The sequence below is a fragment of the Melitaea cinxia genome, chromosome 25 (assembly GCF_905220565.1).
Source record: "Melitaea cinxia chromosome 25, ilMelCinx1.1, whole genome shotgun sequence".
In the NCBI taxonomy this organism is placed as follows: Eukaryota; Metazoa; Arthropoda; class Insecta; order Lepidoptera; family Nymphalidae; genus Melitaea; species Melitaea cinxia.
In genome coordinates this window covers 8,759,357-8,785,296 of record NC_059418.1, presented here as the reverse complement: position 1 = coordinate 8,785,296, position 25,940 = coordinate 8,759,357, and the positions used below count along the sequence as shown (strand labels likewise).

The window sequence follows — 25,940 nt, the reverse complement described above, 5'->3', positions numbered from 1 at the left end:
TACTAGCGGTCCGCCCCGGTTTCGCACGGTTGCAATGCTGATACTAAACATAATACATTAAATGTCTTTATTTATAGTATGAAGCTAGCTTATAGCATGGTTATTAACATAATAACAACAATATTCAAATATGCGTCGTTAGATTACACGTTGTTACAGAATGCGTTACAAAAAAAATAAAGGTTCACTGCTCGTGCCCCGTAGGTGGTGACAGGGTGATAATATGTAGCCTATATGTTGACCCGACTTCTCAATAATATTCGTGCCAAATTTGAAGTAAATCCTTGCAGTATTTTTTTAGTTTATCCCGGACCGGATGTATATACAGACAAACAGACGAACAGATAAAAATTTTAAAAACTATATGTTTGGCTTCGATTCTTTAAAAAAAAATTCAATGTACAGTTTTGACTTTCCTACCATTTTATTATATGTAAAGATGATCACAAAAACAAAAAAAAAAGACGTATTGATTTAGTATTATTGTATTTCTCAACGCGCTAGGAAACCTTAATCGGACCTTGATCGTAATCTTCTTGACGTTGTTACAGAATGCGTTAAAAAAAATTAAGGTTCACTGCTCGTTCTCCATAGGCGCGTGGGTCGCATCTTCAAGATACATTTAACGATATTCATTTTACAAAATAAATCAACAAAGAAAAGTGGGCCAGTGAGTTAATATTGCGTTATTTCGCGGACAAGAAACAAAATTCTTAAAAATTAATATTTCAATGTGCATCAAATTGCATTGTATACATTGTGCCTGAGGGTACGTACGTCAGGGCGTTTAAATAAGCTGTGTAAATAAAATAACTTGAAGCAAAAGTAACTCATAATTGGCTTCGAGTTATTTTCTCGTTTTATATATTCAGAATAATTTATTATTTTATAATATTAAGACACATTGATAGATATAATATAAATTACAATGATAAGTAAAATGCCACACAAACTCATTCGAATTTACCTGTCATCGGTCATTAAATTTAAGTGGGTAGTTGTGAGTAATAATTGACCGTTACGTCAACACACTGTAGTCCTAAGAAGGCCGGTAGATGTAGTTTATAAAATTTTTGTATAATTTGGTTTAAAATGTTTGAAAAATGAGGACGAAGAGGTTGAAATGTGTATGTTTAACACGTTACAACCTCTTGTCCTATTTTCGAAATTGTCAGATTTGACTTTATACTCACAAATAAATATCTTGTCAGCGCGATTCATAGCGCCCTACCTACGCCATACTCAGCCTACGTTGTATTACTTGTCGATGTAATTAAAGTCGGGTTTTTTTCTTTTGCGAGCAAACACAATTATTATTGAACTGAGCTTTAACATGTTTAAATCTTTTTAAATTAATGCCTTCTGTAAATAGTGTATGTATTGTAAATAATAGATACTAAGTTTCTTTTTTATACAATGATAGGCTTGCGTTTGACCACTATTTCACCTGATGATAAGTGAAAATGCGGTTTTAGATGGAACACGCTTAGCTAGAAGTAGCCTATTCACCCGCGACTTAAAGATCCCCAGGTTATGCTTTTCTGGAAACACAGACGCTGGTAGAGAGTTCCATTCTTTGGCCGTACGGATCAAGAATGTACTAGCGAATCGCTTAGTGCGTATAAGGGGAATGTCAACCATATAAGGGTGGCGTAACGCAGAGCGTCTGGTTGTACGATGATGGAAGGGGGAGGGGGAATCAGGTTATCGAGTTCCTGCGCACACTCTCCAAAGTGTATCCGATAAAAAAAGCCGCTAAGTATACAGCCGCTAAATTTAAAACATTATGTTTGCAGTTCTGTTGCCGAAGGTTTCATTGGAATGACAGTAATAAATCTCCACTGTCCGCCCATCTCACAGAGCTGTGCTTAGAAGAGTAATGTGACATTCAGAGACTACATATAGCTGAAATAGCTATAACGATAAACACTGATCATTAACTTTGTACGCCATTTCATTGTGTAATTGTTTGTATGATTCATTATTAATCTTCTCGCAGCGATCCAGTATTGGTAACCGTCTGTAACCCAACAAACATTTACGATGTTGAGTAGACGTTTTGGTGACAACTTAATGTTATTTAGTATAATCGTATAAACGACATTAGAACGTTTACTCGACGGCATTAGGGCCCATTTTATTCAACTTAAGGCGCTAAGAGTTTCGTGTAACAGTCATATAAATACCTATATAGTCGCATAGGAGTCATATACACGTTGGCGATTTGACTACCTGTCATGTAATGATAGCTGTCGCGGCGTGTATTCGACTTCGTGTCGAGTAATAGCACACAATGTGACGTTTATCTAACGTATTCGTTGTATTATTGTCATTTAAAGATGATACTTTTATATTGAACGAATGAAAAATTGTAACAGATTATAAACATAATACACACTAATTGAATTTGGCAGTTTTTTTGACAGCCGAGTTAAAATATTGTATTTTTTACTTTGTTGAGGTGATAAAACCATTTCATCAGTTACAAACCATTGTGCAATCAAATTTACTGATTAATGTGAGGTAACTTTGTAACAAATTTTTCATGCGCTTTTAAAATTTTAATGTTTTCGTATATTTTTATTAATAATTTATTAAGTGACTGCGTTATATGACAACTATATAACTTCCCGACGTATATACTGCGTACATATTGTAAATGTGTACGCCATGACAGTTGATTTAGGGATCAATAATAAAATAATAAAACGCCTAGCTAACTTATTTCAAATAATTTATATTTTCAGAACAGAAGAATTTACGAGACATATAACTTAGTTAAGTCTGAATAATACTTTTTTTTAGGTAAACCCCACAATTATGATCCATATTTATGTGGATGTTGACAAGTTTTTATCGAAGATGGACTTCATCGAAATGATATGCGCACATTTGAAATGGCCGTGGTCATTATCATTTTTGTAATACTTTAGGATGTATACAAGTTACACTAGTTCACTTATTCGACTTATATATAATGGTTACAAGTACTACGTGTAAACAATTACTATTCGTTTAGCAGATGTTTAAAAGGTAATTATATGACAAAATTAATAGTATTATGACGTTTACACTACGAAAACGTTTACACGACGAAAAGTTGTATAAGTAAGTTTTATAGATGTCTTCATAGACGCTATTATATGACGATTGTAAAGAAATGTCGAAATAACGTCTATACGACAATGTTATACGACAAAAAATCTATATGTCTATTTGGACACATAATGCACCATAACATGACGTAGAGTTTAAAAAAATACTGTAATATAACTTTAATAAGACTCAAAGTCATATAATTGTTTGATTATATGACAAAAATGTTTGTTGGGAAGTGTCGTCCGTGACGACGTTGAATATTTGTTTTGAAATTTATAATTTAAATATTTGTGAAAATTAGGGGAAGTGCCAACATACTTGTTGTGTTATGGACTTCCCGAAATTTTCAATTTTCGCAGTAATCGTAATCAACTTTATATATCAAAACAAAAATGTCGTTACCGCGATTCAAAATAAACAACCAACGATGAGTGCCATCTAGTAACAAGTAGAAACATACCAGTACATCCAATATTGACTGTGCTTGATATATTGATTATACATATATATGTGTATGTATCATGTATGTTCTTTTTTCTAGGTAATGAAAATGCATCATGTTTACATACACAACGTTCCAACATCCAATGTTGACTGTGCTTGATCTGCGTAACTTTATTAGACACGAAATTTTGTACTGCGAGTGTTAATTGTTATAACAGTATCTAGTATCATTTATTTTTTATATGCAACTGGGTCGACAAACAAGCGTACGGCTCGCCTGATGGTAAGCGATTACCGTAGCTTATAGACGTTGCAGACGACACCAGAAGCGTCGCATTCCCCCCAGGAGCTCTGGTCTCCGTGCTCACCACTAGAACATAACTCTCCTTGAAAACAGTTTTATTTATTTGTGATCTTCCGTAAGGTCGAGGTACTTCTCCAGTCACGCTGCTCCTTATTTTGAGCAGGAAAGTTCCTGCTGTGCCTGACCTAAGTTAATCAAGTTAATAATCGCGGTGACAAGGTTTTTACTGTTGTGTATCGTAGATTATTTTTACTAGTTTACATAAGTTTTAATTAAAAAAGATATAAATCAAGATACATCAGTATTCACGAAAATGTACTGAAAAAAATGTGTAAATAAATATAATCGTATTTAAATCTTAAAGCACGAAAAAATAGTGTTGAATACTTGGAGTGATTGATTACTGAGACAAGGGTGCAAATTGATAAATATCGGTGTTTACGGATCTTCGACAATTATATTATTTTTTACAAGAACGGAAACTATTGAAGAAAGAATAACGTAAGTAGACCAAACAAAATCTTTTATTTTCTCTGATAATACCAAAAAAATATAACTCGACTTAAATTATATAATTTATCACAGGAGGCACAGAAAATATTCGTTGTGTTTTGACTCGTTGATAGATAGGACTCGTGATCAAATACGAATTCTAAATCGCGGTGGCAAGATTTTACATATTGTACAGAATACAAAGGTAATTACAAAGTCAGTGTTTTACCTTCTTGACACTAAGGAAGGCGTGGGCAGCACTTCCGTAGTTGTCAAAGTAGATTTATTTTAACAACATTCATGCAACCAAAAAAAGTAAATTGAGAAAGTGTGGACCAATGAGTTAATATTACGTTGAACAATTTTTTTTTTCAAAATCAAATTCTTAAAGTGAATAAAACTATTTAATGACAAGGTATAATTAAAATATATTTGCTTGAAGTTATTTACACATTCAGTTGTGGTTACTTCAAGGGAATTTAATTATATTAAAAGGGGTAGTTGTAAATAATATTATTCGCTAGTATAATTTTAAAAACTTTAAATTTCGGTTTCTATATTCAAAAAACGATTACTTTGTAATTACGAACCTTAATAAGCTTAAATATAAATTTTTGATTTGTAAAATGTGGTGTACAGAATAAAGTTATTTTTAATAAAAAAAATAATTGTCATTACTTAGGTTTCCTTGTTACGGTAATTATTATGAGTGATGACAATTATTCAACATCAAGTGAAACGCAATCTTAGCTATTTCCATACAAATAAAAAAAAATAGTCTCACAAAAGAACAGGTCCGACGTATTGAATGTTCGGTGTAAGTTTCAACTTACACATAGAACACATTACACTGTATTTTATATTCTCGGCGAATAACATCTCTCGTCTGCTATATGGTAATTCAAAACTCACACTGTAGTACAATGATACCATGTACGTACAACGTATGGTTTGAAATGTTAAATGTCAACATAAATAAGTAATACAATTCTATTCGGTTTTGTGATCAAACTGAGCAGTGAATAGCCATATTTTCGTATTGCATGCTGTGAATGTTCAATGTTCGGCGCATGTTTCGACTTGTTGACAGATGGCGCTAACCACTAGTTACAATTTCTGAATCGCATTGGCAAGATTTTTGTCATGGTATTTATACTCGACTTGTATTATTTCTGATATTGATATAAAAATATATTATTACAGCGAGATTAGCTGTATCATATATTTTTATATCGGTTTATTATACCAATATTAAAATTCCTATACCAACATATACAGGATTTGTAGGAATATTAAAAAAAAAAAAATTCTTTTAATGTCTGAAAATCTTTTTTTTTTCATATTTCGAAAATATAGTATTTCAAAAATATACAGTTAAAATTTGACAACGATATTTTTGGTATTTCATGTTGTAAAACCTATTTCAAAGGTCAGCGCCAAAGGAGGTAGTCGAGCCGATTGGCCTAGTCAGCAATTATATTGTTCGGCGGAGCGCATCTGCTTCGGTTTCATCACCTGAGTTGTAGTAAAAACTGAAAAAACTGAAGATATTGAAGAGTTTGAAAGGACTGAGGGTATACTACATGGGGCTGGAATAGCTGGCTGATTACCGTTACTATAGTTACGATCTCTAATCTAATCTAATTTTCTTGAGAATTTCCCTGACTACAATTTTAAGCGCGTTTATCTCAAAACGACCGTTTTCTGCCTGGCGAACGGCAAAAAAAAACTACTAAGTCGATTTGTTTCAAATTTCAATATGTTATTTAATATACTAACAGGTATCGCGAAAAATAAATTTTTTCGTCGATTATTTTTTATTTATTCACATGCAAAAATGATTTTAAAAAAAAATTGGAAATTTTCAGCCTACTTTCAACAACGCGCCATTTCATAAAAAAACACATTTTTTTTCATTTTACTTCCTGATAGGTTTATTTTTAATAATTAAAAATCCGTTTTGATTTTTTTTTTATTTCAGACCCACAGAAGAGCTAAATCATCGCGCGCCGCTCAGGTTTTTTTTTTTAATGAGACTAACTTCAATGCCATCTTTAAAATCATTAAATTATTATATTTTCTTTGTAACTAAATAGTCCTTTAAAAGTTTCAAAGTTGTAGTGGTTATATAGATTTAAAAAAAATCTTGTAAAAACTTATATAATTCTGACCTTCTAGTCCACCGGGTCACCTTAATAGCTACTAGATCGTTTAATAAGTCCCGAGACTAACCTGGAAATGGCGCATATATTAAAATCTCTTTTGATTTTTAAAATGTACTGGCTATCAATACAAGAATATGTGTAAATTTTTTAAAAATGGAACAATAAAATTATTGATTTTGAAACATTTAAGTGACGCTACGGTTGTAATTTCGATACAATGGAAAAAAACGAGTTTCGCGTGTTGATAAAACATTATTTTTTAATTGGAAAAAATACCGTTGAAGCACAGCAATGGCTTATAAAATGTTATGCAGGATCAGCTCCCTCTAAAGCAACCATATTATTTAACAATTTACAATACTGAGCAATAATGGAATTAAGTACACGGTAATATCCTAGTACGGTATATTCCTAGACATGTTCGCTGTATGTTGCACCTTGTTGATAGATGCCGATTAAGGTTCGAGCAAAACTACGCCGATCAAACAAAGCGAATGTACCGTGTATGTTTCTACTTGGTAACAGATGGCACTCATCAAGATATAAATCGCGGTGGCAAGGTTTTTATTATTGTGTTTATAGTAGAGTTTAATGTCTTGCTTTGCTAGCGTTAGCACAGTAGTTAATGAAGTAGTTAGTGCTGTAGTTAACGCTAGTTTATAAATAATCTCATTATCCAAATTTTTCTAACTCCGTCCCCTATCACCATGTAGGAGAAACGGAATCCTAATAAGAAATGATCAACATCAGCGACACCTACCAAAATGTTGATAATTTTCGATCAAATTTTGTAGCAAAGCGTCGTTCCTTCACAGTCACAGCGAAGTCACGTAGATCGAAGTATCATTATATGTGTTGATAGATGGCGCTCATCGTCGGCTACGAATACTGAATCGCGGTGACGAGATCGTTATTATTGTGTTTAAGTGAATCTGTAAATTCTGTTGGGATGGGTCTGTTCCATTTATTGATCAATTTTTTCTAGTTCCTTACCACGTCACAGTGTGTAACGGAACCCCCATACCTAAAAACGGAGTCAATAGTTATAGTTTGTAACCTCAGGACATTTATTATTTTAACCAACACAAAAAAGGAGAGGGTATCCATTCCACTGTATTTTTTGTATGTTACTCCAAAACTTTGTAGTAAATTGACCGATTTTGATTATTCTTGTTGAAGGTGAACGAAAGGTGGTGCTCGTCATGTGTACTCTTTTAAATGAGATCTGACAAGAACTTTTTGAAATATCTCTAGAAAATAGTATTTACTTGAACACGTCTATATGCGTTGGTCGATGTAATTGAAGCCATTTTTTTTTTTTTGGTTTGCAAACACAATTGCATAAATTGCTTTCGCTGTTTAAATTGGTAAATAAATAACTAACGTTAAAATCTTATTGTAATTATAAAATGTCAGTTGTATGCGTTTCTACTTTGATATAATCTTTTAATAATTCGATTTGATATTGTAACCATTCTAATATGTGTACCGTCCCTCGACTTATGCGAAAATAGTATGACAATGTCTTCACGCAATGCATATTGGTGCCAAATCGAATTGACGTAAGCGTGTTTGAATCGGTACAAAAAAAAAAGACTTGGTTGGGTATTTGCTAGCAAAAGATAGCCTTTGTCTCGTAAGGGAAAATTTTCAATTGTGACATATTTTTTTAAATTCCTAATAACAGTTAAATTTAAGAAGTTTGAGATTTCATTAACCGACTTCAAAAAAAAAAAGGAGGAGGGTACTCAATTCGACCGTATATATTTTGTTTTTTTTTTAATGTATGTTCGGGGATAACTCCGTCGTTTATGAACCGATTTTGATAATTCTTTTTTTATTAGAAAGGAGATATCGACTCGACAACGACGAAGACAACTACTTTTCGAGTTATATCTAATAATGCGTTTTTACTTGACGCTTTTTTCGTCGACCTACGTTGTATTATGCCGCATAACTTTCTACTGGATGTACCGATTTTGATAATCCTTTTTTTGTTGGAAAAGGGATATCCCTAGTTTGGTACCGTGATAAGGAAAGTAGGATTTGATGATGGGATCCCAGAGAAATCGAGGGAAACTCTCAAAAATCCTCATAACATGTTACTGTGTGTATCAATTTTGATGCTTTTTAATTTAATCGAAAGCCGATGCTTATCATGTGGCCAAATTTAAATTTCATCGAGATCTGATTACAACTTTTGGAGTAATCTGATAATGCGTATTGACTTGACTATTTTTTCGTCTACCTACGTTGTATTACTTGTCGATATAATTGAAGTCGGTTTTTCTTCGTTTGCCTGCAAACAGAATTATTACCCGACTGCCAAGGAAGGGTTATGTTTTTCGCGCGTATCTTGTATGTATGTATGTATGTTTGTATGTAATATTCTTTACTACCTCATATTTCCAGAACCACTGAACGGAATTACATAATTGAGGTATCGTTAGGTTCGTCTTAGCTGCCCAAGTGTTCTTAGATAGGTGACATTAAAAAAAATCAAACATGGCGGCTGCGCGAAGCCATTGTAGTTAATGAAAAAAAAATTTTTTTCTCGAATACTACAATATGGGTATCAAATTGAATGGCACAATACAAGGATTTTAAAAAGGTATATCATGATTATTATTACCGTAATACTAATAAAGAAATACAATATTAAAGTTTAAAAAATGTGGACTGCTCTTTCCCACGCCTATGCCATGCCAAACTCGCCTCCTAGGCGACGATCAACTTCGGGGTGTAGCCTTTCTAATAAAATACAATGGTTAAAAAAAACATACAATTAAAATTACAAATAAAAATTAATAAATGTCACACCAATTTACAATTACATTAATAAAATCAATAACAAATACATAATACCAAATACAAACAAATAATTTTAATAATAATTTCATTATATTAAAACTAATAGTTGTTGACTTAAGCAGTCACCTATTTGCTAAAGGTCAGGCTTACGTTGCTTTGAGCAGAGTGAGATCTTTCTCCGGGCTTGCTATCAGTTCTCTTGACCCTAAAAAATTACTTAATCAACCACATGATGTAAACTGTTTTAATGAATTGAACCGATGACGTAATTTGTCTGACTAAAAAGACATAAATAAAATAATAATTAAAAAAAAACAAAAAACCCGCCTGCGTGAAGAACAACTAATAGAAAATCAACTGAAAAAGCTGGAACAAGATAAAAATTCAATATGCACACAAAGTCAGCGAAATAAATAGAAACAATATCAAACATTTTGTGCTGTACATTTAAAATATATTAATACGGTAGTCCTTCGAAACTTTATGCAACGTCGTAGATAATATGCTGTCGGAGGCATGAAATTGAAGGATAAGTCAAATCATTCTCTCTTTGTACATGTCTCCGACTGCATGTAAACATGACAGGTTAACGGTTGGAGTCTTAAATGTATATGTTCTAGTATTTTGGTTGCAACGTAAGATGGACAGGTTTCTCTGTTTGGTATTCTATAATAAATCCTTTCCTTTGATAGAAAATCATGACCTTTAGAATTATAAAAGACTTTCTTAAAAAAGGTCCAGCTTGGAAATAAAACTGTACAGAGAACAGTCACTCCGTCACACCACGGATTAAATGAATGTTGGCTTATGTCTAGACGTGTTGATAGATGGCGCTCATCGTCAGTGACCCCAAAGCAGAATCACGTTGGCAAAATTTTTATTGTTGTGTTAGTAGCCCATTACTCTGTTGCTACGACAGTTCTGCAAATATCGTTGTATGACATAATTTTTGTAGGTCCGTTATTCGAATGCGACAACGGAACCCCTTCTTAATCCCTCCCCCAATCTTTAATTTGAAAACTTTTTGTTAAATTTTAATACGAATAAATTGTTAAGAATTTACAAAAAAGTGAAAATAGCTAATTACGTTTGCAGCAGTCAGGAGGTCGGAAAAAAACGAATAATTTATAATTATTTATTAATACTAAATTAATACAATTATTCTTACTAACGACTACTTTATTCGAAGTAGGAACAAACAGGAAACTAAAAAGTGAAAAATAAATTTACTAAGTACAAAGTAATTCGTATTTTGATTCAGTTAATCAGAAATGATTAAATAAATATTTTATAACTTTGAAGTCGGTGCCAAGTAAAACAATAACTACTCTAGTATCTACTCGTAAGTTGTATTCAGTTTTCTTTCATAATTTGTTTCTTTGACTATTAGGTTGAATACTGTTATTATTCTGTTATTGTTTTGACATATCTAATAATATTTTTTGTACTTGTTTGTTGTGTGTGTGTTGTTTGTATTTGTTATTGTAGCCAGGTTGTTGTAGTATTTACTTGGCACCAACTTCAAATTTATATAATATTTATTTAATCATTTCTGATTAACTAACTCAAAATACGAATTACTTTGTACTAAATAAATTTATTTTTCACTTTTTAGTTTCCTGTTTGAAGTCGGTTTTTTTTTTTGGTAAAAATTATTTTATTTTACAAATTTTAGTGATGGGTAGACCTAACAAGGATGCTTTTTCTCTTGTGTCGGGGGTCCGGAAACATACACAATACACAAGCACAAACACCCAGACAATGACAAACATCGATATGGCTAATACAAATGTCTGTCGTGTGCGGAGATTGAACCCACTAACGCCAGCGCAACAGCCGGTGCTGTGACCGCTGCGCTAACGCGTCGACATACTACGAGTAAAGTTCGCTATCATGTGTACATAATAACAACCGGGACTGACAGCCTAGCGTGTTCTCTGAAGCTAGGTTTGGAGAACCACAAGGATTAACAACTAGACCGAAAATAAATATTTGTATAAACATAAATATCCACTCCGAGCGGAAATAGAACCCGCGACCGTCGGTGTTTAGGCGCCGCCGACACGGCACATGCACCATTACATCAAAGCGGTCGTCAAACAGCAAAAGGTAACTGCTGTAAATTGTTGAGAAATTCCCTCGAGTGTTTATGGGCTCCATCATCAAACCTGGTCCTGCGACACAGATGATCACACAGCAGGTAATTGCTATAAATCGTTGAAAAGTTCCTTCGACTATCCTTCGTCTCCATCATCAGACTGAAATGGCACTTATAACTCATACATATGCAAAGTTCTCATCAATAGAAACGAATTAAGTTCAAACAGCAGATGATTGCTATAAATCGTTAAAGAGTTCCCTCGACTATCTTTTGTCTCCATCATCAGACTGTAATGGCACTTATAAGTCATACAGGTACAAAGTTCTCATCAATAGAAACGAATTAAGTTCAAAAAGCAGGTAATTGCTATAAATTGTTGAAGAGTTCCCTCGACTATCTTTCTTCTCCATCATCAGATCGACTCCAGACCTTTATTAAATAGTAGTGCTTTATAGTACTTAATATAAACATGATTAAATTTACTAGTCACCCTTACGATTTTTGAAAGTTTCCCTCGATTTCTCTGGGATCCCATCATCAGATCCTGGTTTCCAATCAAAATCCAAATCAGTATATACAGTAGAAAGTTATGCGGTATAATACAACGTAGGTCGACGAAAAAAGCGTCAAGTAAAAACGCATTATTAGATATAACTCGAAAAGTAGTTGTTAGATCTCAAATAAATTTAAATGAGACCAATTGACACATACCACCTTACGATTAAAAAAAAATTTGTCGAAATCGGTCCACCCGGAACTTTTGAAGTTCTGATGTAACGTACATAAAAAAAAATACAGTCGAATTGAGAACCTCCTCCTTTTTTGGAAGTCTGTTAAAAAGACATAACTTTGGCACAACTGAAAGCCATTAAATCAATCAATCAATCAAAAATTATATCCGTAACTATACAGGTAGAATATCGTAAGTAGACCAAACAAAACCCTTTTTTAATTTGTACGATTTTATTTTTGTGTACCCACACATTAGGAATTCTAAACATTTTTGAATATCATATCAAAAATTGACCGCTCCAGCGGGATTCGAACCCGCGTCTCCGACTGACCGTGTCGGCGCTCTAGCCAATTAAGCTATGGAACGATGTACCCGCTAGAGCGAAATTCTTGATATGATGATTTTTACTTTCGGTTTAAGCGAACCGTGGCGCCGTCTATAGTGAGTTCTTTACAGAGACCCGTAACTATTCAAAGTTTCATATTACAATGAAAATCTTTGACAGGAGACGACACCATGCTATTTTTAATTTGTACGATTTTATTTTTGTGTACCCACACATTAGGAATTCTAAACATTTTTGAATATCATATCAAAAATTGACCGTTCCAGCGGGATTCGAACCCGCGTCTCCGACTGACCGTGTCGGCGCTCTAGCCAATTAAGCTATGGAACGATGTACCCGCTAGAGCGAAATTCTTGATATGATGATTTTTACTTTCGGTTTAAGCGAACCGTGGCGCCGTCTATAGTGAGTTCTTTACAGAGACCCGTAACTATTCAAAGTTTCATATTACAATGAAAATCTTTGACAGGAGACGACACCATGCTATTTTTAATTTGTACGATTTTATTTTTGTGTACCCACACATTAGGAATTCTAAACATTTTTGAATATCATATCAAAAATTGACCGCTCCAGCGGGATTCGAACCCGCGTCTCCGACTGACCGTGTCGGCGCTCTAGCCAATTAAGCTATGGAACGATGTACCCGCTAGAGCGAAATTCGTTTAAGCGAAGGCGCCACGGTTCGCTTAAACCGAAAGTAAAAATCATCATATCAAGAATTTCGCTCTAGCGGGTACATCGTTCCATAGCTTAATTGGCTAGAGCGCCGACACGGTCAGTCGGAGACGCGGGTTCGAATCCCGCTGGAGCGGTCAATTTTTGATATGATATTCAAAAATGTTTAGAATTCCTAATGTGTGGGTACACAAAAATAAAATCGTACAAATTAAAAATAGCATGGTGTCGTCTCCTGTCAAAGATTTTCATTGTAATATGAAACTTTGAATAGTTACGGGTCTCTGTAAAGAACTCACTATAGACGGCGCCACGGTTCGCTTAAACCGAAAGTAAAAATCATCATATCAAGAATTTCGCTCTAGCGGGTACATCGTTCCATAGCTTAATTGGCTAGAGCGCCGACACGGTCAGTCGGAGACGCGGGTTCGAATCCCGCTGGAGCGGTCAATTTTTGATATGATATTCAAAAATGTTTAAAACCCTTTTTTTCTCTGATAATGCCCATCACAAAAAATATAACTCGACTTATATTATATAATTTATCACAGGAGGCAAAGTTAATATTTGTTGTGTTTTGACTTGTTGATAGATAGAAAAAAATCCTAATTAAATAGAAATTAATATACTAAGCTCAAAATTTGATCCTTTAATATAAATATAGGCATAATTTCGCCTATCTATCTTAAACATTAATTCGATGTCTCTTAATCTAAAAACTAGCCGATTTTTATTACAGTATGCAAAGGTAATTACAAAGTCAGTGTTTTACCTTCTTGACACTAAGGAAGGAGTGGGCAGCACTTACCTAGCTGTCAAAGTAGATATATTTTAACAACATTCATGTAACCAAAAAAGTCAATAATAATATAAGAACAAGTGTGAACCAATGAGTTAATATTACGTTGAACGATTTTAATAAGGATAAAGCTATTAAGTGACAAATGGAATTAAAATACATTTGCTTGAAGCTATTTACGCATTCAATTGGGGTTATTACAATGTATTTTAATTTTATTAAAAGGGGTAGCTGTGAATAATATTATTTGAAAGTATATTTAATACTTTTGAATACGTTTTCTATATTCAAACAACGATTACGTTGTAATTACGAAACTGAAGAGCTTAAATGTAAAATTTTGATTTGTAAAATGTGGTGTACAATAAAGAATTTTTTAATTTTTTCATAAAATAATTGTCATTACTTACGTTTCCTTGTTACGATAATTGTTATGAGTGAAGATAATTATTCAATATCAAGTAAAACGCAATCTTATCTATTTCCATACAAATTAACAATCACGGTAAAAAATTAGTCTTAAGGGCAGTTCGCAAATGAGCAAGTCCGACGTATTGAATGTTCGCTGTTTGTTGCAACTTATTGATGGACAGCGTGAGTTTATTAATAAAATAAATAACTAAACACATGTCTTGTGTGGGCTACGCTATAACTTTTATTTATTACATTTATTATAAATCTGTAATTAGTTTCAACTTTTGCGGGAAATTATCAGAAATGAGGGATCGAAACCGTCTGGTAAGTGATACACGAACGAGACCGTTCTCCCGCTGTCAAAAGTATCATAACTGACTTTATATAGAAGGAATAAAATCTTAACAACACGATTAATTACTCGTAACAGAGTCATACAGTACAGACTTACATGTTCGCTGTATGTTGCGACTTGTTAATAGATGACGCTCATGGTTCGAGCAAAGCTACGCCGATCAAACAAAAGCGAATGTACCGTGTATGTTTCTACTTGGTAACATATGGCACACATCAAGTTACAACTCGCGGTGGCAAGGTTTTTATTATTGTGTTTATAGTCGATTATGAGAATGTCTTGCTTTGCTAGCGTTAGCACAGTTAACGTTTTAGTTAGCTCTGTAGCTAGCGCTAATAGTTCATAAGATAAGTGCTCGCTACAATTTTTCTAGTTCCGTCCCCTATCACCAAGTAGGTGAAACGGAACCCCAATACATTTACTTACATACCATAATTCATAATCATCATTACAGCCTATACAGTCCACTGCTGGACATAGGCCTCCACAAGTTTACGCAAAAAATAACGTGAACTCATGTGTTTTGCCCATAGTCACCACGCTGGGCATGCGGGTTGGTGACCGATACCATAATTAATACATAATAATTGTGTTTACTCACAAACGAAAAAAAAATCGACTTCAATTACATCGACGAGTAATACGACGTACTGGTTTTCTTATCATGGTACTAAACTAGGGATATCTCCTTTCCAACAGAAAAATAAATTATCAAAATCGGTACACCCAGTAAAAAGTTATTGCGGATTTTCAAGAGTTTCCATCGATTTCTCTGGGATCCCATCATCAGATCCTGGTTTTCTTATCATGGTATCAAACTAGGGATATCTCCTTTCCAACAAAAAAAGAATTATCAAAATCGGTTGAAATAGCAATAACGATAAAAACTGATCGTTAAATTTGTAATGGCGTGTGATTCAATTATAAATCTTCTCACAGAAATCCAGTATTGGTCCAGTCTGTAAGTGTCGTCTGTGACGAGGTTGAGTACTTATTTTGAAATTTATAATTTAAATATTTGCGAAAATTTGGACAGCCTCATAACAATGCGTTATGCGTCTCTCCAAGGTTTTCAATTTTGGAAGTGATCGTAATTAAGTTTACATATAAAACTAAAAATCTCGTCACCGCGATTTACAATAAGCAACCAACGATGAATGCCATCTAGTAACAAGTAGAAACATACAAGTACATCCAATATTGACTGTGCTTGATCTACGTAACTTTATTTAAGACAAATTTTTGTACTGCGGGCGTTAATTTTTGTAACAGTATCTAGTACTTTATTTTATTTTATATAACTTTTTTTTCAATTTATTGGCCAATACATATCAAATACATTATAATTAAAAAAAATACAGTCGAATTGAGAACCTCCTCCTTTTTTGGAAGTCGGTTAAAAAAGAATCAAGTAAAGAAATTTTTATTTTTTTTTTCAAGATCGAAATTGAGCTTCGCCGTTCGATATTTAAAATTGATGACTATTATACTCACAGGTAGACAAGGCTGAATAGCAAAGCGACCTCTTTGGTCATTGGGCTGAATGCATGATGTCTATTGCCAGTATGATGGTTAGATGTTTGCGAACTTGTTGAAAGAAAGAAGTGGGTTTTTTTTTTAATTATTTACCGCCCTAGGGCTTTTCTAGGTACATTATTACCCTAGAGCGTTAATTAGTCACCTACAAGCCCCATTTGGAGGTAATTAGAACCTACTCACCGAACATGAGAGATGTAAATAAGATTTATAATAACAATAAGTAAGGTACATTTACTTAAGGTTGTTTACGCATAGTGGGGGTAGTAATATTAAATGGGGTAGTTGTGAATAATATGATTTGGTAGATAAGTACTCGAATTAAATAAGTACTCTAATATCCAGTTGCTATATATATAGCTATGTTTAGAAGATTAATGGGACATTCAGAGACTACATATACTTGAAAAAGCTATAATGATAAACACTGATCATTAATTTTGTAATGGCGTGTGATTCAATTATAAATCGTCTCACAGCGATCCAGTATTGGTAACCGTCTGTAAGTGTCGTCTGTGACGACGTTGAGTATTTATTTTGAAATTTATAATTTAAATATTTGCGAAAATTTGGAAAGCCTAATAACGATGCGTTATGCGGCTCTCCAATATTTTCAATTTTCGAAGTGATCGTAATTAACTTTACATATAAAAATAAAAATCTCGTCACCGCGATTCACAATAAGCAACCAACGATGAGTGCCATCTAGTAACAAGTAGAAAAATACCAGTACATCCAATATTGACTGTGCTAGATCTGCGTAACTTTATTTAAGACAAAATTTTGTACTGCGAGTGTTAATTTTTGTAACAGAATCTAGTATTTTATTTTATATAACTAGGTCGGTAAACCCGCATAACTAAGTCTTCGCATTCCTGTGTCAGAGTCCTGGAAACACACTTAGTGAATACAAAAAAACATTCAAACCACGATAATCACCTGTGTGGCACATACAGACATTTGTCAAGAGTGAAAGAAGCAGCGGGAAGACTGGCGACTACAAACTGCGCCCTCGAGGTTGTCTATGAGATATAACCACAAATAAGAGCAAAACGAAGTCAATGTTACTAGTTTGTAACTTTAGGACATTTTTTAACCGACTTCATAAAAGGAAAACCTATCAATTCCATTGTATTTTTTGTGTGTCACCTCAGTACTTTGTACTGGATTGACCGATTTCGATGATTCTTTTTTTAATTGAAAGATGGTGCTTATCATGTGTTCCCGTTTAAATGAAATCTGACAAGAACTTTTTGAATTATCTCTAACAATGCGTATTTACTTGACTGCGTCTGCTTGCGTTTTGTTATTGGTCGATGTAATTGAAGTTGGTTTTTTCTTTTGGGAGCAAACACAATTACACAAATTGCTTTCGCTGTTTAAATTTGTAAATAAATAATAAGCGTTAAAATGATAATGTAATTATAGAAGTCAATTCTATGCAATTCTTCTCTGATTTATAATTTTAATTCATCAATTTAATATTGTAACGATTCTAATACGTGTACCGTCCCACCAATAGGAGCGCAGTATGACAATGTCTTCATGTAATGTATATTGGTAGGTAATCAAGTTGATGTAAGTGTGTTTGGGTCGGTAAGAAATATTAGATTCCTTATGGTATTGGCTAGCGAACTGGCTGTGCCGTACATTTTAAATTGGAATAATTTCTTAAGCTCTCAATAAAGCTCATTTTCATACTGCCTTATTTTGTCATTTTTATGTGACGGTAGTTTAAAAGTAAATTACGAATGTACAGACACAATAATTATTTTTTTGTAAACACGTCCATTAGGTCTTTATTTCATTTCATTTCGCTTTTGTCTTTAATTTCTCATCATAGCTAATAATAGGAGAACCGTAAACTTAGCTTAGGTCAAAGTTTCTGCTGTTTTTAACAATACGAACGAGACACCCAATCTAATGTATACAACTTCTTTATGGTAAAATTTAAATTTTTAAATAAAACTGAAAGCTTCTCTCGCAGGGACCTTAAATCAATAGTACCTGGGTGACCGAGCCCAGCTCGGTATTTTTAGTAAATCGTGAAGGATTAGTAGTAGAAGAGAGAGTTAAAATTGAAGGAGGTTACTCAATTCGGCTGAAGGAAACTCAATATATATAGATATATCCCACCCTCGGTGCAACAAAGTCACAATTCAGGACACTTTTTTTGTTATGTCTTTTATTAGGACTTTTTGATAATTTAAAACTACGCAACGGATTTTGATACAATTTTTTTTAAATAGATAGAGTGATTAAAGAGGAAGGTTTATATGTATAATAACATCCATTAAATAGTGGAGAAATACTGTTATTTTTCAGGTTTCTTATGTGATGTCGTAAATAATTACATTTTTCCGCTTACATGGCAAACGCAGCCTGAACCCTACGAGATTTATCAAAATAATGTACTAAGTATTATACACATTGAAAAGTCCTTCAGAAAGCTCCGCCATGCTATATGTCTATCTCTTATGGATATCCCACAATAACATTTTTTTGTCATTTACTTTTTACGACAAATAATGGCTAATTTTCAAAGCGATTTTAACCAATACAGCATTAATCCTTATCTAATTAAATACGTTAACTACATTGTTGATTTAATATAGATCTATATGGCCCTTTACAGCATATGATTTAAATGAATATTTTTGAAGATATTATAGATTGAAAAATTGCGATACGTAGCGTTTGCGGCAGTTCCGGCCGGCTTTTACTCTAAAGTTAACGCGTGCGGGCCACGGGCAGTAATGAATAAATCAAAACTACTGGATCGATTTTAATCATTTTTCAGTGAATGACATAGGCTATAATTACATTTTATACCCGTGCGAAGCCGGAGCGGGTCGCTCGTATATATATATATATATATATATATATATATATATATATATATATATATATATATATATATATATTAATGTATGTTCGGTGATAACTTCGTCGTTTATGAAAAGATTTTGATAATTCTTTTTTTGGTGGAAAGGAGATATCCCTGGTGTGATAGCATGATAAGGAAACCAGGATCTGATGATGGGATCCTAGAGAAATCGAGGGAAACTCTCGAAAATCCGCATAACTTTACATTAACTACATAATACTTAACATACTACTGTGTATACTGATTTTGATGATTTTTAACTTAATCGAAAGCCGATGTTTATTTATAGTGTGGTCATATTTCATCGAGATCTGATTACAACTTTTGGAATAATCTTTGATAATGCGTATTTCTTGACTATTTTTTCGTATATCTACGTTGTATTACTTGTCGATATAATTGAAGTTGGTTTTTTTTTCGTTTGCCTGCAAACACAATTATTAATAATTAATTAACGCAAAATAAAAATAAAAAATAACGATAAATTAAAAATTGATAAAAAAAAACACAACTACCTACAACGCTTCAGCCTGTAATATCCCACTACTGGGCATAGACCTCTTTCCCCATGTAGGAGAAGGATAAGAGCTTAATCCACCACGCTACTCCAATGCGGGTTGGTGGATATATTCCCTACTAAGCGAGTAACGATCGCTATCAGGTGTACATGATAACAACTGGCGCCGACGGCTTAACGCGCTCTCCGAGGCACGGTAGGGAGACCCCAAGCAAACACCTGTATGGCCAATACAAATGTTTGTCACGTGCGGGGATCGAACCCTCAACCGCCAACGCAACAGGTATAATCCATGACGTAACCGTTGCGCCAACGCGTGTCACACACAATTACAAGATTGAGAGTAATTGCTTGTCAAAAACTGACAGGCGCTCCAACAAATCAAAAATAAAAAATAATTAAAAAATATTAATGATAAAATATGAATAATATTTTTCGATTTACCGACATAATAATAAAAAATAAGAACTGCCTATTTAAATAAAAAATAACAACTGCAATTAGAAAAAAAAGAAAAAATAATTGATCAGGGACATGGGGATTTGAACCATGATCTTCTCGGTTGATCCCGACCGGCCGATTTCCCACCGAGCTATTACAACTAAATTAACAGTTGCGATATTTACCTTCGTATTCTAACGATATTTTTCACTCCCTAAAAACAGGGATAAAACGACATTTTCTAAAAATGAATCCTAGCTAGATGAATTTATCTCCCCCGAAACCTCCTATATACTAAATTTTATGAAAATCGTTGGAGCCGTTTCCGAGATTCAGATTATATATATACATATATATACAAGAATTGCTCGTTTAATAGTATAAGATTTGGAACTTAATATACCTACTTAGCTTTATATAGAAGAACAAAAATCTTGCCAGGGCGTTTCATTATTCATAATCGAGAAAAACCAAAAGTAATTTGAACCGTTACAGATGGTCCACTTTAAGAAACTTATATTTACGACGATCTTTCACTCATTACTCTAAACAGTGTTATTACACGTATATATTCAACCCTACAGCAAGTTTTAATTAAATATTTAAATTCATACTACAAGCCGCGATAAGAGCGCTCCCTCGCAGATGTCGCTAAGACCAATCGTCTTGATACTTTCAATTCTTACTAAAGTGGGTATAATAAAATTATACATGATGTAAATGTCGCACTGACCAGTAAAAGCCAGATCACGGGAAGTGATTAAAGATGATTAGTCATTCTGCTTAACAGATATACGTGTTATTTTTTTATGGACATTCAGTTTACTTTTGATTACTTAAGTATTCATTTTACAATAAATTGAATGATATATGTATCTATGTATAGTCGTATACATATGTATTTCGCGTTCATAATATCTAAACCTTCTGTGAGATCAATATTTTTATACAAATGACTACATGTTGAAGTAAAAATTAAATATTAATTTAAATATACTGTTTCTGTCTGTAACTATAAAAAAGTAATTTTATTTTTCAAAGTATCAAAATCACGAAAACATCGGATGATCTTGTTCAGTTCTAAGATCAAATTGTGTGAATCAGTTCTTTGAACGCTTTAAACAGTATTTAAGAATTGGAATTAATCTTCATTTCTGCCTGTTCAATTGATTTTACTGCAAGTGACTTCATATACCGTAATAAGAGAGTCTTGTCACCTCCATTTATAATAATTTGTCACTAACGAACATTGTAGGCTCGATGAGGATTGCGGAAAACCGGGATGTCTTGCGCGAACTTGGAGAAGCCTATATCCAGCAGTGGACTGCAATAGACTAAACTGAATGACTGGACATTCAATGGTATCCAGTGATGTTCCGACTTGTTGATAGATGGCGCTCATCGTCATTTGCTAGTATACGAATCACGATGACCAGATTTTTGATACTGAATATAGTACACGTAGTAAAACTACAGCCAATGGCAAAATGATCACCGGTGACTTTAAATAGTCTCCTGTGATCATTATTGTCGGTTGTGTAACTATTTTTTAAATAATTAGACAAATTGCTTGCGAAAAAAAATTACTCTTTTTTTATTTTTTTGTAACATATCAAGAAAAAACATGTATTACAAGTACATTTACATTACTACTTAATATATTCATACACATTTTACATTCAATTAGTTATTATTCAAAGAAAAGATAGTAAGAAAATATACGTCATACATACACATACATACTTTTATCCCGACGAAGCAACATAACACACATATGTTTTGTATAGTGCATAAAATTTCATCATGAACCAAAAAAGCAAGATAACTTGGTTTGTGAAAGAACCATTGTTCGCTGCACAATTTGATTTTAGACCTAGAGACAAAAAAAAATTATAACAGTTACAAATTGTACGACCGAATTTTACTTATATTATCGAAAATCTTATGCTCATTAAGTCATTACTCTTAAATGTTTTATTAGACGTATATATTTAACCCTACAGTAAGTTTTAATTCAATATTAAATTTGATACTACGAGCCGTGACAGGAGCGCCCTCGTGGATGTAGCTCGCACCAAACATTTTAATACTTTAATTTTTTGTTCACTTCATCATAAAAATTTTCAATCATCCCGGTCATAAGTTACTAATAGACTAAGTAGGCTTACTGGTTTTGGTACAACCTCAGTTACCGTGTAGACATTGTTTGTTGCTTGATAGTAAAATACCCCAATAAATAAAAATGATAAAAAGTAAAAATAATATAACATAACAAAGTATCAAAATCACTGAGGCGCATAAAAATCTTGTTCAGTTCTAAGATCAAACCGTGCAGTGAACCGTCGTTCCGTTGCAGTTGGAAGGAAACTTCTCCGATTTTTATTGAAATTTACTGCAACAAATCGGTTTTAATTAGATTTCGTACAAAGTATGTAAATATTAGGTGTTGTTTCTACTTAATGACAGATGGCGCTCAAAGTCAACATCACCATCGTAAGAAATCTTTCTCGTCGTCGTCACTTATTAAATAAACACAACTCCTGTAGTGTGAACCTCATTGATTTTACCTTTTATTGTCAACGTGAACGATGTGGTGTTAATCAAAATAAAACTAGTTTGAACTCTTTTCAAATTGTTAAGATAGGGTGTCCGGATGTGAGCGTTACACGAACCAACCACGTGACACGTCTCAAAACTTCAATAGTATCATAATTAACTTTACATATAACAAAAAATATTTGCAACAATAATTTAATTTGACAAATTAACTTTTGCACTGCATGTACGCAATAGTAGATCTTGCTTCCACGATTCAGAAGTTGTGACCAACAATCAGCGCCATCTATTAACAAGCATTTTTCTACACCCAGCTTCCAAGTTGAAGGTAGATATTTAAAGATATATTTTCATTTCGATGATCTTTACTCGCAACCATGTCGAAGTCTAATTTTATCAATAACCTTTTAGTACTTTTATTACTATTAACATCTTCCACCTCATTAGCTCACTGCACCTTTATAACTGCGTCAGAAATATCAACCCATTAATAAAACACGTTCATTTGTTACGTCTATAAAATTAATTTGATCGCGTGATGTTAAATGTGTCGACATTAATCGCTTGACATCGCCATTTGTATGTCTGTTCATTACTAGTAAACTCATTTAGAGAGTGATTGGACAAAGTGTTTCAATTATCCGAGTGTAGTTTTGATCGGGATTGTAGAACTTGATGCATAATTAAAATATATTTTTCATATAAGTAATAAAGTGAGTGTTCGGCATGATGTGTATTATACGCGACGATGGTTTAATATTAAGTTCTGTTAAAACTATTAACATACGTAAATATAAAACTTGCTGTGGGTTAAATTTAAGTTGTTAAAAATTAGCAAGTTCCTTCCACAGGTAAGCGTAAGAGTTACATGTGAAAAGACCTTATTGAAATTTCGAATTAATCGTAATGGACTTTATATTTAAACATAAAAACTTTGTCAGCGAGATTCATTACGTATAGTCGACCATATGAGCGCCATCTATCGGCAATATTTTTTTATTTATCAGACTTGTTTATAATTTTAACTATAGGGGTTAATTTATTTCGAAATTTTACAATATTATGAATGTTTACAATTCATTTGCTTAAGGAAGTAATGTCATAAGTGGTGTCATCACTACTAGCTGCCCTATGTTAATTTACTCGACTCTTGTTGTAAGAAACGAAATCACAGCTTGCTAACTTGTTTAGTAACAGTTACCGAACCGAGTTACTTTAAAACGCTAAAAATTAACATGCGTCACATCGCAAGCGACGTTGTGATGAGTTAAGCTGCCGACGTTGTGTCTTTCATAATAATTATTTAGTTAGAAAAAACGCGTTTCTTGCACGGAGAGCGTTTGAATGCTAACATTTCTTTAAATAAAATGCGTGAAATATCTCTGACACGCGACTGGAATTTACTTCTTAAGAATGATAATGATGATTAAAATTAAAAGGCGTGTGCTTTAGAGCACACGACTGAAGTAAAACTTCTGCACAATAGTTCTGCACTGTGTGTTAGATATACGAAACGAAACTGGCTATGAGAGACAGAGAGAACGAAAATGTGTGCTCTCACCTTTCTCACTTGCTCCGTTCGCCTCGCTCTAGCACACTTTTCATAACGTTCTCGTAACGCATTCACCAGCTCACACTCCTAGTGAAGCGTGCGTAAAGAAGTTTTACTTCAAAGATAAGATGTTCAAACAAATTAATCAAATTATAGTTAAAATTTACAAAATTGTAAAATTAAACCATAAATTGTTCCGTGCTACTCGTATATACCGATACATATATTCCTGTATCTTACAATAAGCTTAAAGCACTATTAAAACGTCACTCTCAGCGTCAATAGAAGTCAGCGTCAGTTGTTTCACACAAATTCACTAACCATATTTTTGTCATAAACTCAAATATATATATTTGTATAAAATTGATTAATCGCTGTACTACAAATCTGACTCTTGCACGAAAGGCAAATCGGTACACCCGTCAGGACAACGTGAGCTAATTAATAAAATATCGTAAATACATACACGTGGTAAACACATGTCTTGTATGAGAAACCGCTATAACTTACATTTATTACATTAATTATTTATTAGAAATCTGTAATTAGTTTCAATTTTTGCGGGAAATAATCAAAAAATGAGCGAAAAGCGGTACACGAACGAGACCGTTCTCCCGCTGTCAAAAGTATCATAAGTGACTTTACATAGAAGGAACAAAATCTTAACAACACGATTAATTTCTTACTCTTAACAGACAAATCAACGACTGAACATTCCCAGGCATGTTCGCTATATGTTGCAACTTGTTGATAGATGGCGCTCATGGTTCGAGAAAAACTAGGCCGATCAATCAAAGCGAATGTACCGTGTATGTTTCTACTGACAACAGATGGCACTCATCAAGTTACAAATCGCAGTGGCAAGGTTTTTATTATTGTGTTTATAGTCGATTATGAGTATGTCTTGCTTTGCTAGCGTTAGCACAGTAGTTAATATTGTAGTTAACGCTGTAGCTAGCGCTAATAGTTCATAAGGTACAGCCATATACAAACTAATTTTTCTAGTTCCATCCCCTATCACCATGTAGGAGAAACGGAACCCCAATACTCAGTCTTGTTACAGACGGACGACGATGTTTAGTAACAAAGTTCCTTTACAGCTTTGAGCTCACGGAAATCTGGAACGTTGTGATTTTTTTTAAATGGATGACTACTTTTGGAGTAATCTTTGATAACGCATATTTACTTGACTAGTTTTTCGTCTACCCACGATGTATTATTGGTCGATGTAATTGCAGTCGGTTTTTTTTTCGTTTGCAATCAAACACAATTATTGAACTGAGCTTTAATATGCTTAAATATTGATTCATTTGACAAATTTACGAGGTCTTTACATGTAGATTAACTGTCGACTTTTCAAATGTATACCTACTGTAAATAATGTAAATAATGGATATCGACATACGTAAATAACTGCTATATTTCAAAACACTATTTATGTGGTTTCGTTTTTTTTTTTTTTAATAATAAAAGTATTTTTTAATAAAAAAAAATTGTTATTACTTAGGTTTCCTTGTTACGGTAATTATTATGAGCGATGATGATTATACAACACCAAGTAAAACGCAAACTTATCTATTTCCATACAAATTAACGATTGCGGTAAAAATTTATTCTTAAGCACAGTTCGCAAATGAGCAGGTCCGACGTATTGAATGTTCGGTGTTTGTTGCAACTTGTTGATAGATGGCGCTCATGGTTCGAGCAAAG

General features: G+C 33.4%; 1 long non-coding RNA gene across 1 annotated transcript; it reads right to left on the bottom strand.

The window, feature by feature from the left end:
- Positions 1-1,416: 1,416 nt before the first annotated feature.
- On the bottom strand, positions 1,417-20,015 carry LOC123666243. The gene is made up of 3 exons (XR_006745187.1): positions 20,005-20,015; positions 2,763-2,773; positions 1,417-1,556 (listed from the first exon to the last, which is right to left on the bottom strand). It is a non-coding gene; the product is annotated as an uncharacterized LOC123666243 (long non-coding RNA).
- Positions 20,016-25,940: the final 5,925 nt, after the last annotated feature.